The following is an 18,628-nucleotide window of genomic DNA, read 5'->3' on the forward strand; positions in this document are numbered from 1 at the left end:
TAGGGGCAGGGGTAGGGGTTAGGACTTAGGACTTAGGGTTAAGACCCCCTACCCGGTCATGTAAAGCTAATACTTACATGGTTCCGTGAGCTTTAAATTCAAAACTTTTCAAGTCGCAGCTGTAAGTGACATCATTTACAACAGTCGCGATCCCCTGTCTTCGGATTTTCTGTCTGTCTTTTTACTAGTAAGTACTTATTTTTTCTTCGTCGGTCTGCTCAGTATAGGAATAATTGTGGAGGATTAAAGAGTGTCTGTGTTTACAGCACCGATCACTCGATTACCACCGGTATATTTTGCATGCACCTTGTTGGACTCACCATCTAGGTGTTCTTGTGTAAAACCAATGCTTTGGTATTCTGTCATTAGGTCATCTGACTCCTATATTACGTAGTATAATAGTTAACCTTCTAATCTGTTTATCTTCTGTTTTACTTTTCCCAAAAAAAAATGATGGTTGGTTTCCATAGTTGTTTTTCTAAATGTGTTGTGCTTTGCTGGTCATGCATTCTTCAATACCACAGCTTATATGGGGCTATTAACCCATCACAGCATATCTGGCCCAAAATACAATTGCTATGCCAGAAAATGGTCCTATTGAAATCAATAGGGGACATTATGGGGCATAGGCGAAAATGCAGTTGGAAGATAACTCCTGTTGGCCTTTATGTCTTCTGGCAACAGTAATAAACTGCAATGAAACCAGAAGTGATTTGGCTGCATGAGGCAAGAGTTGACAGCTGGATCTTGTCTGATTTGACCATCTTTGTGTGCGGCCAAATTGAACGATGATCCTGACACACTCTTGGGACAAGATGCAGGATGGGTCTGTGTGCAGCCACCATAACTGTACTTATCTTCCCTGTGCCTCACTTTTATAGATATCCCTATTTGTACTTACAGAACAGCATTTAATAATACTGTATGTTGCAAGACTGACTTGCCAGCAATTTTCTGCTTCAAGCCCTTAGTGTAATGAAATGAAGCCGTTTGTCTAGATATTGATCTGGCTGGTTATAAATGTGTTTTGAAGAATAGCATTTAAAATAAACTTGTAAACTTTATTATTACTATGTGTGTCAGTAGTTTTTATACTGTAATCTCTTTGTATAACTGAGAGCTTCAAAACAGAAGGCAGGAGATATTGAATGGAAATTGAAATAGTATTAAAATCAACAAAACCAGAATATATCTGACATAAAATGACTGCAACACTAACTAAAGATCATTGTTTTAGAATAGATTGGCAACTGATCTCAGGATATCACATTTTATCTCATATTTTCTCTTCTGTTTTGTAAATAGAAATTTGTTTTGCAAATACACAAAAACAATGTGTATTTATAAACCATTGTTAAAATTCACCTAATGACATTTATAAAGCCTGCTATAAATTGAATAAAATCATTAATTTTCTTTCTTTGCTTTGCTTTGTGGATGTCTCCAATTAGAGCCATGCCTACATGTTATTTTTGTCTCAGTGGGCCTGATTCATCAAGGAACATAAATGCCGATTTTGTGTGTATAATCTGCAAACTTGATCTGCGTATGCCCAGAAATGGACCATACGCAACTAAACACAACAACATGTAATTCATGTTCATTCGCAAAGTACACTTGCTACAGCCTACAGGTTCTGGGTGGGAATGGGGTGTTCACCCGTATTCATTTTGCAGTAAGGGCATGCCACGTCCGATTCAAGATTTGGCCATCTTAAAGGTACTTGTTTTTTTGCCGTATCTCTTGCTCCAGCTACAGGGCTAATCTAGGTCCTGATTACAAGTGATGACAGTCGCATCTGCATGCTAGCATATGCATTTGCAGGTGCCACTGTGTAAAAAAAATAATTATGTATAGTATACATTAAGAACATCCTATTAAATGTATTTCATGGAAGACATTTAAAACCCTTTTTTTAAAAATTGGTTTATCATTAATGCCTATATTATTAACAGGTGACATTATCTGATCTTTTTTTCTGTCCATTCTTTGACAAATTTATATTCCACAGTTATTGGACGTATCCTGCGGGGTCTTGTAGTAGAGCAGAACAGACCTACACCTAAATTCATCAGTGGACGTATCTTCAGAATTTTGTGTGTTTTAAACTAATAGCACATTGTGCTCAGTAAGCGTGTCTTGATGAATCAGACCCAATGTGTTTAAGGAAGTGAGAGGGACTTGGATACTGTACATTTGTTTGTCATTTGGTTTCTAATAAGAAACATTAAATGCATTTCATTTATATTTGTGCTTGCTCAATACATTTATTAGAGAGTCAATGTAATGTTTTATTGCAGTTATCTTATGTGGTGGTGCTTCTACTATTGCTCTCTAGGGAGAGTTAACCGTCTTATTTTGCAGACTGCTAAATTAACATCTAGGGACCTAACGCTGAGCTGGAAGCATATGCATAAAAATTTATGCTCAAAAAAGTAGCACATACAAAAAAATATATTCACACCCCCATATGCTAAGGCGTACACATTTCAAGACACATCCAGCTCAACACCAGCTGCCTATGCGCCAGGTTTACATCATACGCACATCAGGGGGTAAATGTATCAAGCTGCGAGTTTGCAACTCCAGCGATTTTCTCAGGAGAGTTGAAAGTCGCCGATGTATGAAGCTGAGATTTCATGCAAAATCGCCAGAGTTGTGCTTCTGTCAAAATCGCTGTTTGCAAAATCGCCAGTGATCAAACTCCCGACTGTTTGCCACTGCAGCTATACAGCTCTCAAATGTATGAAGCTGCGAGTTAGCAAACTCAGGAGAGTTTGCTTCAAAACACGCCAGATACAACACGCTGCTTGATAGCAGCGTGTTGTACAAACACATCACTGTTACACTGCCCTGGCAGTGTTAAAATGTTAAAGAACAGATAAAAGTTGAAAAAAAAAAGCGTGAGGTCCCCCCGCTATTTATGCTTAACCCTAGTGCTGCCTGATTAGTGCTGGTCCCGTGAAAATCGGGGAAAAATTTTGCGTGGGGTTCCCCCGATTTTCACTTTACCAGCACTAGACAAACCAGCTACTTGCTTAACCTGTAATACAGTAAATACAGGTTACGCAAGTAGCGTAGCGCATGCGCAATGCGCTACGTTAATTGCGTAAGCGCTAGATACAGTATTATGTGATTTCCCCACTAGCGTGGGAAAATACCATAATACAGTAGTTAGCTCTTACGCAAACAGCGTAAGAGCATTGCGGAACGGACCTCCTACTAGGTAGGAGGTGTTTGCGGCGGCTCCTGGCTTTTTTTTATTTTTATCTTCAATCAAGACTCAAGATTCGGGATGTACAAATATGTGCCCCTTCTGGGCGAAGAGTTCCTGATGGCACAGATTCCCTTATGGAGGTATCAATGGCTGGGACTGGGGCAAGCCGGCAAGATGGATTTACAAATAATAAGTGACATTGGAGCAAGAAAGAAGGCATCATCGGTAAGTATTTGGGTTTTATTATTTTAATAAATACTTGTGGTTTAAAAGAGGGTGGTTAGTGTCTTTATTGTGGGTTTTAATATTTTTAATAAATGTATGTGGTTTATAAGAGGGTGTTGTGGCTTTGTAAACTTTTTTCTTTGTGGAACTATAGGGCCCAGCAAGCCAGGGATGTCAGGGCATGTTGGCACTTGTGGTTCTCCAAGTGCCAACATGCCCTGGCTGCCGTGGGTATGCTGGTGCTTGTAGTTATACAAGCACCAGCATGGCCACACTGTTTTTGGCAACCTGGCTGGCTGGGACTTGTAGTTCCACAAACAAAATTGGTGTCAGTTTGTTTTTTTAACTACTTTACGCTGTATTACCCTACTACCCACAGCCCAGGGGTGGTAGGAACCCCACTCCCTAGGGAATCCAGCCCAGCACTGAACAGCCTAGGGTTGGTTAGTCATTATGGCAGGGGGACCCCTGCTGCGCGTCTCCCTGCTATAGTGCCGCCAACCCTGGCTGGTTTGCTTAGTGCTGGTAAAGTGAAAATCGGGGGAACCCCACGCAAAATTTTTCCCCGATTTTCACGGGACCAGCACTAGTGAGGCAGCACTAGGGTTAAGCATAAATAGCGGGGGGACCTCACGCTTTTTTTTTTTTCAACTTTTATCTGTTCTTTAACATTTTAACAGCTGCCGGAGCTCCGGCAGCTGTATGACAGGTCAGTGTAACAGTGATGTGTTTACATCTCACTGTTACAACACAGGAGAGTTTGCCAAACACAAGAGAGTTAGCTAAACTCGGGAGTGTTTACATCGCTCAAAATCACCAGAGATGACCAGCGATTTTGAACATGAGTGTCAAAATCGCAGCTTGATACATTTCCATTTTTTTTAAACACAATTTAAACACGCTGGCAAACTCGCACTTTGATACATTTACCCCCAGATATGCTTATACCTAAATCAACCCTAAATGTACAGGTGCAAACTCGTGATTTTATTGCGTGGGGGGGGGGGGGGGATTCATCCAGATCTGCCCCCATGCACCCTATGCCCTACTCTCCCGGGAGACCTACCCGGAATTTGCAAATCTCCCGGACATTCCAGGACATGTATGGGCTTTTTGTGTAGTGTAGTTTTTTTCTACTTTTCTTAATATATACAGGGGGGAATTCAATTCGGCGACGCTCAATGTGGCGTTTATTATATTAACGTTAATACGCTAATTTTAAACCTGATTTCTGCTTGCGGCCCCCCTGAGCTGCAAGCAAAAATCAGAGTTAAAGATTACTGTATTAACAGTTATAATGCGCACTATTACCGTAATATCGGTAATAGTGTGCAGGCTGCGTACTACCGGTATATATATATATATATATGTAGCCCTTGATAAAGGTGCCACAGGAGCACCGAAACAGCTGTTGGGTATTTTATGACATACAATATCATGAGCGATGTTCCATCAGTACCAGCACAAGATGTGTGATGTGTAGCAGTTTTTATGTATTAGCAAATTATTTGGTAAATAGACCAAATGTGCTATTTATAAATTAAGATTTGATGCTTTGTCGCGTTGTCGTTATGTCGTGTTGTGACGAGGTTTCCTTCCAGCAGTCAAACAAGTGTTTACAACCAAAAAATGATGTGTTCAATATTTGTCGCTCTGTCACTTTGTCGCATTGTCGGTATCTTTATAACGAATGTGGGATCCAATATCTGTTTTGTACGGATGAAAGTGTCCTTTTTCAGTCATTAAAAACTTTTTAAAAAAAAAGTCATAAATACTATTCAAACAATATTACGGCAGAAATTTTATGATCTTTTTTATGTGCACCATCAATTTTCATATAAGAACTTTTAGTCATTCTGTTGATACAATCTTGATCGAATATCATTTGAGCTCTGAACTTTATAGGTTGAGTGATGTCTTGTTTTTTAATATTTTATTTTATTGAAATATAATATTATATTAAATCATTTTAAATAAAAGGTTTCAAATTGATTTACTGTTGGTGGTATATTTACTTAGGAGAAGTCTTTTTGCACTTCCACTTTTAGTCTATATACTTTTATATCAAGAATTGGTTACACAGCAATTGTAAATTGTAAATTGAGCAGCATTTTTTCTTACCCACACACACACACACACAAAAACAAAAAGCACATAGTATCTAGCCAAAAACCTAGTAGTAGTAAGCCAAAGCTTTAAGAAAAAAAAACCCAATGTGATAAACATTTTAAATGAACCTCCAAGTATTTGCACATTTTCAACGGAACACGAAGTCCTTTTGGCTACTGCTCATTCTCTACTAGAAAATATGCAGAAAAAAAGTTAATAGTAACAAGCTTACTCTCAGCTGCTGGAATATCGCCCTTTGGCATTGGACGTTGAATCAAGTGGGGCATTTTCCAGAATGGCGATTCTTACTACTTAAAGTGGTCAGGAGAGGTAATAAAGACAACCTATCAAATTTTAAATTAAGCAATTATAACAACATAGTAAATAATTAACACAATGTAAAATTTGTTGCGCTAAAGTGAGTAGCATACATGTTCGTTCTGAAAATTAGTACAAAACCAAATAAAGTTTGGCTGCTCATTTCTTAAAACACCTGTTTCAAGTGTGTATCTATAAAAAAATCATAAAAGAAGAAGCGTCAAAGATAATGTAATAAACACAAGTAATTTGAGTAACAAAAATAACCGAATTCTAGCTGCCCCCTAAAGCTGAACCACTGCCTGCCAGCTTTATGTATGCAGATATGGTTGGCATCAAGGGTAAAAGTCCTCTCTGATTCTATAGCAGAATTTGCCTACAGCAATTGGCTGCTGCCCTAACTGATGCAAAAGTGCTGTGGGCGATCATGGTGACACAAGAAGGCAGAGACCAGAAAGACAGGTGGACGGAGCCCACATTTCAGCTGACGCTTCTATAATTATCAAGTACCAAGAATAGATATGCACAATTCACAATGCAGATTTAGATTAGATGTACTGTGCAAATGCCCATAAAGAATACAATAGGTATATACAGGCTGCAAACAAACACTGACAATTGCACATAAGACAAGAAATGTGATACTTTTGCTTTTATCCAAGAACACAGAACAAGAACAGAAACAGAGGTCAACATCAAAACGAGGACATTGCCAAGAACAAATACAACATGTTCATTTTAAGTTCTATATATGATTTTTTTTATCAATTAAGTGTATTGTAAACTTAAAATGCAAACCAATATATATATCATTAAAATGTGTTTAGTGTTTTTCATTAACTGCCCATATGCTTGTCAGCTGCAAGTTGCTTGTTGCATAAATATAAACATTGCTATACAAACTTCAATCCCCCAAGCAAGTTAAGAACAAACATTCCAGGTTTAGCACATGAAGAATCATTTATATACTGTACTTACCTGTAAAGTTTGGGTTTGGGTTTATTGTCATTGACATTTATACAGTAGGGCCTTCGGTCAACAACTCTGCTTGTGCTGGTTTTAACGGCACAGAGTCCTCTCAACAAAGACCAAAAGGTTACTGTGAAGATACCGGGTTTAAGGTAACCCTCTGTTCCGCACAGCTGGCCTACCCGGTACCTATCCAAGGTTAAAAATCACCCAGGCAAATATCCAAAATAAAATAAATACATTTATTTAACAAAATGGTAGCACCAAAGAGCAATGAAAAATATTTAAATAATAACTTGCAATAAATAACACTACAGTCTGCCACTGACACTGACAACGTACAGGGTATAAAACACCTCACCAGTATCCTTGTCACTTTCAGGAGCTGCTGTCTATCCATTCAAGCTTCTCCCCCTCTCTCATTTGAGGCTACCAGTAATGTAGTGGTCTTAAGTCACTGTAACTCCGCTTTTGGCTGACACACAGTTCCCCAAGACCTGGAGAGATAGATCAGGACCAAGTCAGTACTCCAGGGACCGATTGCCCCTTTCCTGCCAGCGGCAGAGATCTAGACCTCAATGCCAGCCTGACTTCAGCTATCACTCGATAGTGAATGCCAATTTGCTGTCCTCTGGAGCTCTCTTTAAAGCCCCAAAATGTCCTATTTTCAGGACCTGCCTGATTGGCCCTTTTCTGTGTTTACCTTTTCACAGGTAAACATACAGACAAAGGATATAATTAAGGATAGGTATTGCTCTGTGGCTATACAGCAGAGTTTGTTTAAACAGGAGAGAACACAATCCAGACACATTACATTTAAATACACAATTCAGTCCTCTGTAATTAAACATAAAGTCTGTGGACTTTTCCCCCATCTTAATATATGAGACCTTCCGGTGTGATGTACATTCATACAGAACTGGTGGACAATAATCTTTTTGCCTAGGCTGAAACAATGGACTAGTCTGCAAGATAAGAAAAACATGCTGGCAGAAATTTTAAATAGAATATATACTAGTTTAAATATGACTGACAAATATGGGGAATCAGAGAGCTAGAAAAAAATGTATGTTTTATAGACCACAGTTTGTGAGAAACGAGGTGCAGACTGGTTGAGGTGATATCAATACCTTGTTTCACCACATTCCTCCCCCACTTTTTCAGCCCTTGTTCCGGGATGGCTGTGGTATGCCCCAAGCAAACTTCCTCCCCCAAGTCCAAAGTCTCTGGCCTAAGCCACTGAATTGACCCCCTTGGGGTGTCACCTGGGTCCGGGGGGATTGTAGGTCACAGTCTATAGTTTAATGAGTTCCCCACCATTGTCCCAGGAAATTGGGCCAAACAAATCCCATGGTGGAAGGGGCTGCTTGACTGGACAAGTGGCAAGGGAAACAGTACATGTCAATATGTCCAATGGCACTACACAAGCCTCAGCCAGTGCAGTCACTGAGCAGCACTGGGGCAAACTCCAAAAGCCCCATTTGTTTGTCCAATGGTCTGTGTCCACGGAACTCACAACCCCCAGTAAATCTTTATGGGGAAACACAGCTACCACACAGCATTCTCCACTGGCCCTGCTCACCCAATAAGTTATGGCTGGCTGCAGAGGAGTAAACAGACCTAAATGTCCTGTAGTCAGCTCTCTCACCTCTAAAGTCTAGTCTCCACTTTTTAGAGTTAAAACATTGAGCGGTCCCAGCAGAATGCCATCCAAAAAAACTGGGCCCAAGTTCTCCTTCCCAAAATAATCTGGTAGAAGAGTTGGGGTACATAGGGGCTTCTCACTGCCCATGCTCACCTCCTTCGCCTCTCCCGCATCTGGAGGGAGCATTTCCTCCACAGAGGGGGGGTTAACTGGACTGGGGAAACCAGTGCCAAATCCTGGGTGCAACTCTGTTGGAATATTGGTTGCGGTACCCAGGTTTACAGCAGGCTGCAGGGAGGTTACAGGATCACTCCAACTCTCTTCCCGCCAATGTAACTCATCATCTGGCCCGGTAGCGACAACATGCTGAGCCTTCTCTGTTCTTTTCCCCGCCAGTCTAACTTCATTTGGAACCTCGACCAGTGTAACATTCAATGCAGCTGGTAGCTGGAATTCACTTACCAAGTCCTCATCCTCCAAGCCTGTAAATGGCCAGTTGTAACACAGCTCAGGCTGGTCACTGAGAGGATTGCTGTGACCTTCCCCCCATTGAGGAGAGAAGGGGTTTCAAACAGTGCTTCCTAGCATCCACCTGTTTGAGGTCGGCAGTCCCCAACATAGCTAGCGGTTTAGCTGGTTGCAGATTCTCCTCCTTTGCTGCATCCTTCCCATCATCCACTTTGATGCTGTCCTTCCCCAGCCGGGTTTGCTGGGAGGCAAGGTGTTTCACCTTAGCTGACCCCATAACATCAGCAGCTGGATGGGGCTTCTTTTCCCTGGGGATGACCTCCATAGGCTGGGTGACCGCTTCTTCAGCTAGTGGAAGAAGCTGCTGCAGGCGGTGCCTTTTGGCATCCACCCGTCGGCACTGGTCTTGCCAGATTGGGCTATTGAGCTGTCCACAATCTGATGCCTCTTCTTGTGCCAGTTCAAAACACTCCTCTAAGCAATCCAGTTGCTTCAGGAGACTCATCTTGGGACCCGGCTTAAGAATCCACCATCGGTAGTCACTGAAAGCCTTGACTGGGTTTGCTTGATCACGTAGAAATAGGGAACAAGACACAGTTGACATTCAGCTACTAATGCCATCAGGTTCATCATTTCTTAAGGATCTTTTGGGGCCATCTTTATGGTGGGGCTGAGACCCACTCTATTCGCAGTTGGGCTATAACTCACTGCAGCGTACTCTATGGGCTGGGACCCACTCTACTTGCTGTGGGGCTGGGACCCACTCCACTCGCAGTTGGGCAAGACTCGCTGCAGCGTACTCTGTGGGGCTGGGACCCTCCCTATTTGCTGTGGGGTTACGAACCACCACTGCGTAATCTGTGGGGCTGAGAACCACTACTTACTCCCAAATCTCAAGGCCTTGGCCCAAAATCTCACACTGCTGGCTGGGTGCACAGACCCACTGCCAGACTGTTCTGTAGTTGGACCGTAGCTCCAACCTACTGCAGGCGTTACACTTCCTCAGTGGGGCTCCTACCCACTCTCATCCACGGTGGGGCTGGGACTCACTACCAAGCACTCTGCTCCAAGGGGTTCCGGGCCTTGAACAGTATCTGCAGCAGGGTCCTGCTCTCACTTCACTTAGTACCTCTGAGAGGGCAAGCGGACCCTACTCCAGCCGGTACAATGGCCTTCTCTTGTGCCACACTTATCTCGCATCTAGGTGGACCGTAATCCTACCCTAATGCCGGGGTCACCTGTCTGTGATTCTCCTTGTGGGACACGGCCCACTATTTTGCACTGTCCGAAGGGTGAACGCACCGACCCCGAGCCAGTACCCTTGTCGCTATTGGATCCTTTTGCAACTACTGGCTACTAATACCCAAGCAACTATGCCACAGACTGTAGTGTGCAGGGTTGGTGCTTCGGATATTCGCAGAAGCCTGGACCACACCTCGTGTGTGATCCCCTGCAGCTCTACCCGGCTTGCCTAATCGGGACTGGGTGAACCCACCGCTTGCCGCCAATAGTGAATATACCGGGTTTACCTCTAACACTCTGTGCCGCACAGCTGGTCTACCCTGTACCTATCCAAGGTTCAAAATCATCCAGGCAAATATCCGAAATAAAATAAATACGTTTATTTCACAAAATGGTAGCACCAAACAGCAATGAACATATTTAAATAATAGCTTTCAATAAATAACACTACAGTCTGGCACGGGCAACATACAGGGTATAAAACACCTCACCAGTATCCTTGTCAATTTCAGGGGCTGCTGTCTATCAGATCAAATTCTCTCCTCTCTCCTTTGAGGCTACCAGTAAGCTAGTGTTCCTGAGTCACTGTCACTCCGCTTTTGGTGGACGCACAGCTCTCCAAGACCTGGAGAGGTGGATCAGGGCCAAGTCAGTACTCCAGGGACCGATTGTCCCTCTCCTGTCAGTGGCAGAGATCTAGACCTTAATGCCAGCCTGACTTCAGCTATCACTCAGTAGTGAATGCCAATCTGCTGTCCTCTGAAGCTCTCTTTTAAGCCCAAAAATGACCTCATCAGCAATTTCAGGACCTGTCTGATTGGTTCTTTTCTGTGTTTTTCTTTCCACGGGTAATCATACAGACAAAGGAATAGCAGATAGGTCACTCTTGATATAATTAAGGATAGGTATTGTTCTGTGGCTATACAGCAGAGTTTGTTTAAACAGGAGAGAACACAATCCAGACACATTACATTTAAATACACAATTCAGTCCTCTGTAATTAAACATAGAGCTCTATCTGTGGACCTTTTCCCCATCTTAATATATGACACCTCCGGGTGTGATGTACATTCATACAGAACAATAATCCTTTTGCCTAGGCTGAAACAACGGACTAGTCTGTAAGATAAGAAAAACATGCTGGCAGACATTTTAACTATTTTCAATTAGAATATATACAAGTTTAAATATGACTGACAAATATGGGGAGCCAGAGGGCTAGAAAAACTATATGTGAGAAACGAAGTGCAGACTGGTTTAGGTGATATTAAAACTTCGTTTCATCATAGTGGCAAAACTCAGTCTCGACATTGAGTGTAGTGGGTCTGGTTCCTGCTAGGACTTTCAACATTCAGCTGAGTTTTTTTAAGTTTTAAGTTTACCATGCACACTCTCCTCTGGTAGAGTTCCGTTGTCAGAGACTGCAGTGTACATCAGTGCAGTAAGTATGTAAACACAGCTCTATGTATAACTTATACATACAGATAATCATGTACTCTGCGTCAGCCTCAGGCAGGAGTCCTCAGTAACTGGAATCCTGTGATGGAGTTCCGTCCGACTTAATGTGCACGGCTGGGAGCATTGGCTGGATTCTGGGTAATAGCCATCCACCAGGAAGTGGGCAATCAGCTCCTGGGTCCCATTTTCTCCATGGACCCTGGTGCAATGCACCGGCTGCACTGCTGGTAATTTCGTGCCTGATTTCAAAACACAACATATATATAGTTTTGGCAAAGAAAAATTACATAAGGTTTGCCTGGCTATTATATTTAGAGAGAAAAATGATTACTGCTATTAATCCTTTCATGTTTTATTGGCAAAGCAAAGATCTGAGGGGAAAACATATAAAATAAATGTCAAGACAGATTTTTGTGTTTACAGTACTAATTTTAAAAGTGACACACATAACACACAATAATACATACTATAAACATACACAATCACATAAGCCTTGCAATGTTTGCTGGTATTTGTTTTGCTAGAGTGATGTGCATTCACTATTTGGTGTAATGCAAAACAACGCAAAGAGCAAAAAGTCATACATACCAATGGGGGTTAAATCCTATAACATATCCACAAGCAATTACGGAAGTACTATCAGATGGACAAGTGACAAACCAGAAGGTGAAATAAATGAGTGTTGAGAGATTTTGGCAAATGAGGTGATGTGCAACAAAAAAGAGATGTAAAATATGCACAATGCCATGTTTTATGTGAGATTTCCAGTTCTCTCACTGTAGTAAAAAGTAGGGGTGTGCACCGGCCACTTTTGGGGTTTTGGGTTCTGATTAGCTTGAGGCTTTGGGTTCTGATTTGTTTTGCCAAAACACCCCACGAAAGGTTTTGGTTCTGATTTTGGGTTTTGGGTTCTGTTTTTTTTTTAAAAAAAGCATAAAAGTGCTAAAATCCATATATTTTTTTTTTTTTCACTCCTACACTATTATTAACCTCAATAACATTCATTTCCACTAATTTCCAGTCTATTATGAACACCTCACACCTCACAATATTGTTTTTAGTCCAAAAGGTTGCACCGTGGTAGCTGGATGTCTAAGCTAAGCGACACAAGTGGGCAGCACAAACACGTGGCCCATCTAGGAGTGGCACTGCAGTGGCAGACAGGATGGCAGATTGCAAGAGTTTGCTAGAAGTGCAAGATGGAATTGTCCTTGGGCCCTCCCACCCACCCTGATGTTGTTGAAATAGGACATTCGCACTTTAACAAACCAATCAGGAATAGTGAACGTAGTTTAATCTCTTGTACTAATATTTCTGGACTGCAGGAACAGTGAACGTAGTAATATAGATTGCAGTTTCTATTTTTTTGGACTGCAGAAACAGTGAACGTAGTAATATTGATTGCAGTTCCTATTTTTTGGGACTGCAAGAATATATTGCTCTATAATATTTTTAATCCTTTTTAAATAATTTTTTAATATTTTTTTTTTAATAATTATTTTCTTGGTATTTTTTTTTTTTTTTAAGATTTTTGGATAATTATCAAATTACTATGGACTTAGCAGAAAAAAATACAGGACAAAAGCACCACTGGACTCAGCAGGACAGACACTGGCCAAAGCACCACTGGAATCAGCAGGACAGAGCACTGGACAAAGTACTACTGGACTCAGCAGGACAGAGCACCACTTGACTAAACTAATCAGCAGGACAGAGTACTGGACAAAGTACTACTGGACTCAGCAGGACAGAGCACCACTTAACTAAACTAATCAGCAGGACAGAGCACTGGACAAAGTACTACTGGACTCAGCAGGACAAAGCACCACTTGACTACTAAACTAATCAGCAGGACAGAGCACAGGATCTCAACAACCTCCCTCTTCTGTAACCACAGGGAGAATGAAGATGGCGGCCGCGAGCGGGGCATTTATGACATCCGAGTCTCACGAGATCTGACACGAGACTTGGATGTCATAGCCTCGTTTTGGATTCCTTTGGCGGCCGGAAGTACCCGAACAGTGCTCGGATCCTGTCGGATCCGCACTGTTCGGGTGGGCTCGGATTAGCGGAATCCGAGCCCACTCATCCTTAGTAAAAAGATACCACACTTATCTAAAAGGTCAATAAGAGATGATGATGATGACTGGCACCTCTATCTGACCCCAGAGTGGCAACTTGGAGGTGCCAGAAAACCACTGAGGGAACTGGAAATCTCACATGAAACATAGAATTGTCCATATTTTACATCTCCATTTGTTGTACATCACCTCATTTGCCCAAATCTCTCAGAACTTATTTATTGTACCTTCTGATTTGTCACTTTTCACTTTTGTTTTTGTATTTTTAACTTCACATTGAATGGCTTATGGGCTCAAATATCCCTGAGATCTAGGGTGAGTGGGGAGGTCCTGAACCTCTGATGTCCCCTCTTCAGGGAGGGGCAGACAACTATTACCCTGGTAACACTCTAGTAGATTCTAGGGTAAAGGGACCCACCCTAGCATTGTAGCAAAATGGGGTTGGAAGACTCTTGCTCCCCTAAAGGGCTTTATGGCTCTGGGCGGTCAGGGACAGTGGTGCCCTTCCAGGCTAAAGATGGTTGCACCCTTGGCCATTTTGGTTGTTGTGCCTTTATTTGCCCATGGGGCATGAAAGCACTGATCCCAGGCTTTCAATAATAAAAAAAAAAAGAAAATCAGTGTGTATTTGCACCTGCCTTCTAGCAGCTGCATGAGATATAGAAATTGACAGGTGTATATGCATCTCTGTGCTGGCCTGTCTCAGTCTCAATTTCGCGAACTCTCCGTTACTGTAATCGGCCTCCGTTAGACTGCCGTTTCCTCCCCCATTCCACCTCTTCAAGTGTAAAGAGGCACAAGTTTCAGATGAGTGTAAATCTGCATGTGCGTATATCCGCATGTTTTTTTGGTGGGCATGCAAAGTATAAATGTGTGTAGTTTACGCTGTGCAAACAGGCATGGCTCTTACTCTTCATCAGTCTCTAGGTTTTTCTGTTCTTCATTCCTACAGTTCATGACGGAGAATCACATTTCATAGCCTTAGCACTTCTGCCTTATAGCACTGAGTTCAATTCCCGACTATGGCCTTATCTGTGAGGAATTTGTATGTTCTCGCCGTGTTTGCGTGGGTTTCTTCCGGGTGCTCCGGTTTCCTCCCACACTCCAAATACATACTGGTAGGTTAATTGGCTGCTAACAAATTGAACCTAGTCTGTGTCTGTCTGTCTGTGTGTGTGTGTGTGTGTGTGTGTGTTTAAGGAATTTAAACTGTAAGCCCCAATGGGGCAGGGACTGATGTGAGTGAGTTCTCTGTACAGCGCTGCGGAATTAGTGGCGCTATATAAATAAATGGTGATGCTGATGATGATGATAGCCTTGAATTTTAGCAAAACCATTAATGCAAGTAGTTGGCACAAATAATGGTTCAGTATCTCATCTAGAGCAGTACTTCACAAGCATTAGACTGTGAACTAGTATGGATCATAGACAGCATCAGTATCAGTAATTGCAGTCACCAAATTTCCCCTTATTCATTGCTATGAGCAACATTGATATAAAGTAGCACTGTAAAATTCGTAGCTTTCCTGAGATCTACATAACTTCTCTTATGTATAGAACATTGCTTAAATGAATATTTTATTTTACTAATATTACTGAAATGTTTGCTCAGGGCCCTTCGCTAGAATTAAAAGGGAAAACTGGGCCAGCATTTACATTGTTTCTAAAAACGGTACTGTTCATTTGATCATTTTATATTTTTCAAAAACTTCTCTGAGTAATTGTTATAAACTAACTATATACTGCTTATGGGACTTGTGTTCTATATGCTCCTTACTGTATGGATCAACAAGATTGAATTTCAATTATAATTCTTTGAACAACTTTAACTATTCTCCAAACTATGTACAGGGGGTGGTGGGACAGCAAATCTGTGCTTGTAAGTTAATTTCACTATGCTAGCCACACAGCAGAGGGTGTGGAGTGTACAGGAATGCCGATGTGGATAGGGGGTCGGAGAGCCGGGATGCCTAGCGCACTACCTCATCATGTCTTTACTTTTTGTGTAGAATTCTTATAAAAATCCATTTTCAGGAGATGTCCGAGTCTTCCCAGTGTCCTGATCAGACCATAAGGCAGTTGAGCTATCTTTGCTTTTACCACGGCTCTCGCAATCACGTCCTAAATGGCGCCTTGATGAGTCATTACTTCTTAGGGAAGAGAACATCAGTCAGATATCTCAGGCTATTACTGATTATGTCTCACAAAATGCGACCCCGGAAATATCACAACCTATACTCTGGGAAGCCCATAAGGCTACTATAAGGGGCATCTTTATCAGAATAGCAGCACAGCAGAGGCAGAAAGAAAAAGAGCGCATATGCGAACTTGAGCAACAGATACAGCAAGTTACATCTCGCCATCAAATAAACCCTAAAAAGAAACTATATTTAAAACTTCTTTCTCTTAGGGGGCAGTTGAATCAAATACTATCGAAACAGGCAGCTAAAACTCTTCTGTGGGTACAACAAAAGTACTATGAAAAAGGCGACAAAGCGGATACTATCTTGGCGCACGCCGTACGCACAACAGAATAATATCAGTTAAAGATTCTACGGGTTGCCCTCTTTTTGACCCTCAAAAGATTGCGCAATGGTTTAGGGATTATTACGCTTCTCTATACAATTTGAGTCCAACAATAGAAGATCCAGTCCAGCTTAAGGCAAATATTAAGAGCTACCTCCGCTCCTGCCAGTTACCTAAACTCAGTAGAAGTCAATTGGCAATTCTTAATGCAGAGCTTACCCCTGAAGAAATTACTGAGGCCATTAAAGCGCTGAAACGTCAGTCAGCCCCAGGTCCGGATGGATTTTCTTCTATATATTACAAAAAATTTGTTCGCCAGCTGGTCCCCATGCTTTCAGGGTTATTTAGCTCAGTGCTCGAAGGGGGCAAATTTGATGGAGCCACCACCGGAGCGGGGATCGTCGTAATACCTAAACCAGACAGAGACCCGACGGAAGTGAGTAACTATAGACCCATCTCCCTGCTTAACGTGGATCTAAAACTTTTTGCTAAGATCCTAGCAAATAGATTAGGGGCCGTCCTCCCCTCATTGGTCCACCCGGACCAAGTCGTATTTGTTCCAGGAAGGCAAGCCTCAGATAACACAAGAAGGATAATAGACTTAATCCACATAGCTAATAGTACGTCTCTCCCTGCCTTGGTGGTCGCTCTGGATGCTGAGAAAGCTTTTGATAGAGTGGCTTGGCCATTTATTCATCAGACTTTAGGAAGCATGGGGATCCAAGGTTCCTTTTGTAAGGGGATCTCGGCGCTGTATCATAACCCCACAGCTTCAGTTTTAGCGAACGGTCTCACATCCGCACCCTTTAGAATAAGTAATGGCACCCGCCAGGGCTGCCCCCTTTCACCCTTACTCTTTGCCCTCATTATGGAACCCTTAGCAGCTAGAATCAGAAACAATACGGGAATCACGGGTATTCCCACGAGTTATTATTATTATTATTATTAATATTTATTTATAAGGCGCCACAAGGCATCCGCAGCGCCGTACAGAGACAAACAAAATCACAATACAATGGGAGACAGCACAGTACAGTAAACACAGCAACTCAGTACGCTCAATGCACAGCTAGAGAGGGCGGGGAAGGGGGAGGGAGGATCCGCAAACGACGGGGCCCAAGAAGGAGGGCGCGGAAGACAGAGAGACCCCCAGGGGGGAGGAGGGAGCGAGAGTGGACGTGGGGTGGAGGACCCTCGAGGAGGAGGGCTAAGTAGCTGGAGAGCAGAGTTAGAAGTGGTGGAAACAGGAGGAGAGATGGCCCTGCTCAGAGGAGCGTACAATCTAAGGGGAGGGGTGGACAGACAGAGAGACGCAGGGGAGAGAGGGAGAGTAGGGGGACAGAGGCAGAAGATAAGGTAGGAAGTTAAGTGGGAGACAGAAAAGCTTTAAGAAAAAGGTGGGTTTTTAGGGCCCGTTTGAAGCTGGACAGATTAGGGGAAGTTCTGATGGAGGGAGGGAGCTTGTTCCAGTGGAGGGGGGCAGCGCGGGCGAAGTTTTGGATACGCGCGTGGGAGGAGGTTATAAGGGGGGAAGAGAGGCGACGGTCAGAGGCAGAACGGAGAGGGCGGGATGGAGCATGAATAGAGAGGAGGGTGGAGATGTAGGGCGCAGTGGAGTTGGCGAGGGCCTTGTAGGTGAGTGTGAGGAGCTTAAAGAGGATTCTGAAGGGGAATGGGAGCCAGTGAAGGGCTAGGTAGAGGGGGAGACAAAAGAGGAGCGGCGAGAGAGGAAAATAAGCCTAGCTGCAGCGTTAAGAACGGATCGAAGGGGATCGAGATGAGAGTGGGGGAGGCCAGTGAGGAGGAGGTTGCAGTAGTCCAGGCGGGAGATGATCAGAGAGTGGATAAGGCATTTGGTGGCATCTTGGGAGAGGAAGGGCCGGATGCGAGCGATGTTGCGCAGCTGGAAACGGCAGGATTTAGCAAGAGAGAGGATGTGGGGGCCAAAGGAGAGAGAGGAGTCGAGGATGACACCAAGGCAGCGAAGTTGGGGGACAGAGGAGATAGAGGTGTTGTCGACAGTGAAGGAGAGGTCAGAAGGGGATGGGGTATGAGAGGGAGGAAAAACTATGAGCTCAGTTTTGGCAAGGTTAAATTTGAGGAATCGAGAGGACATCCAGGAGGAGATGGCAGAGAGGCAGGCGGACACCCTAGAGAGGAGGGAGGGAGAGAGATCAGGAGAGGAGAGGTATAGTTGAGTGTCGTCAGCGTAAAGGTGGTAGCTGAAGCCGAAGGAGCTGATGAGTTCACCCAGGGAGGAGGTGTATAGAGAGAAGAGTAAGGGTCCCAGAACAGAGCCCTGAGGGACCCCGACTGGAAGGGTGGATGGGGGGGAGAGAGACCCAGAGGTGGTGACAGAGAAGGAACGGT

This window comes from Mixophyes fleayi, chromosome 1 (assembly GCF_038048845.1).
Source record: "Mixophyes fleayi isolate aMixFle1 chromosome 1, aMixFle1.hap1, whole genome shotgun sequence".
NCBI classification, from domain to species: Eukaryota; Metazoa; Chordata; class Amphibia; order Anura; family Limnodynastidae; genus Mixophyes; species Mixophyes fleayi.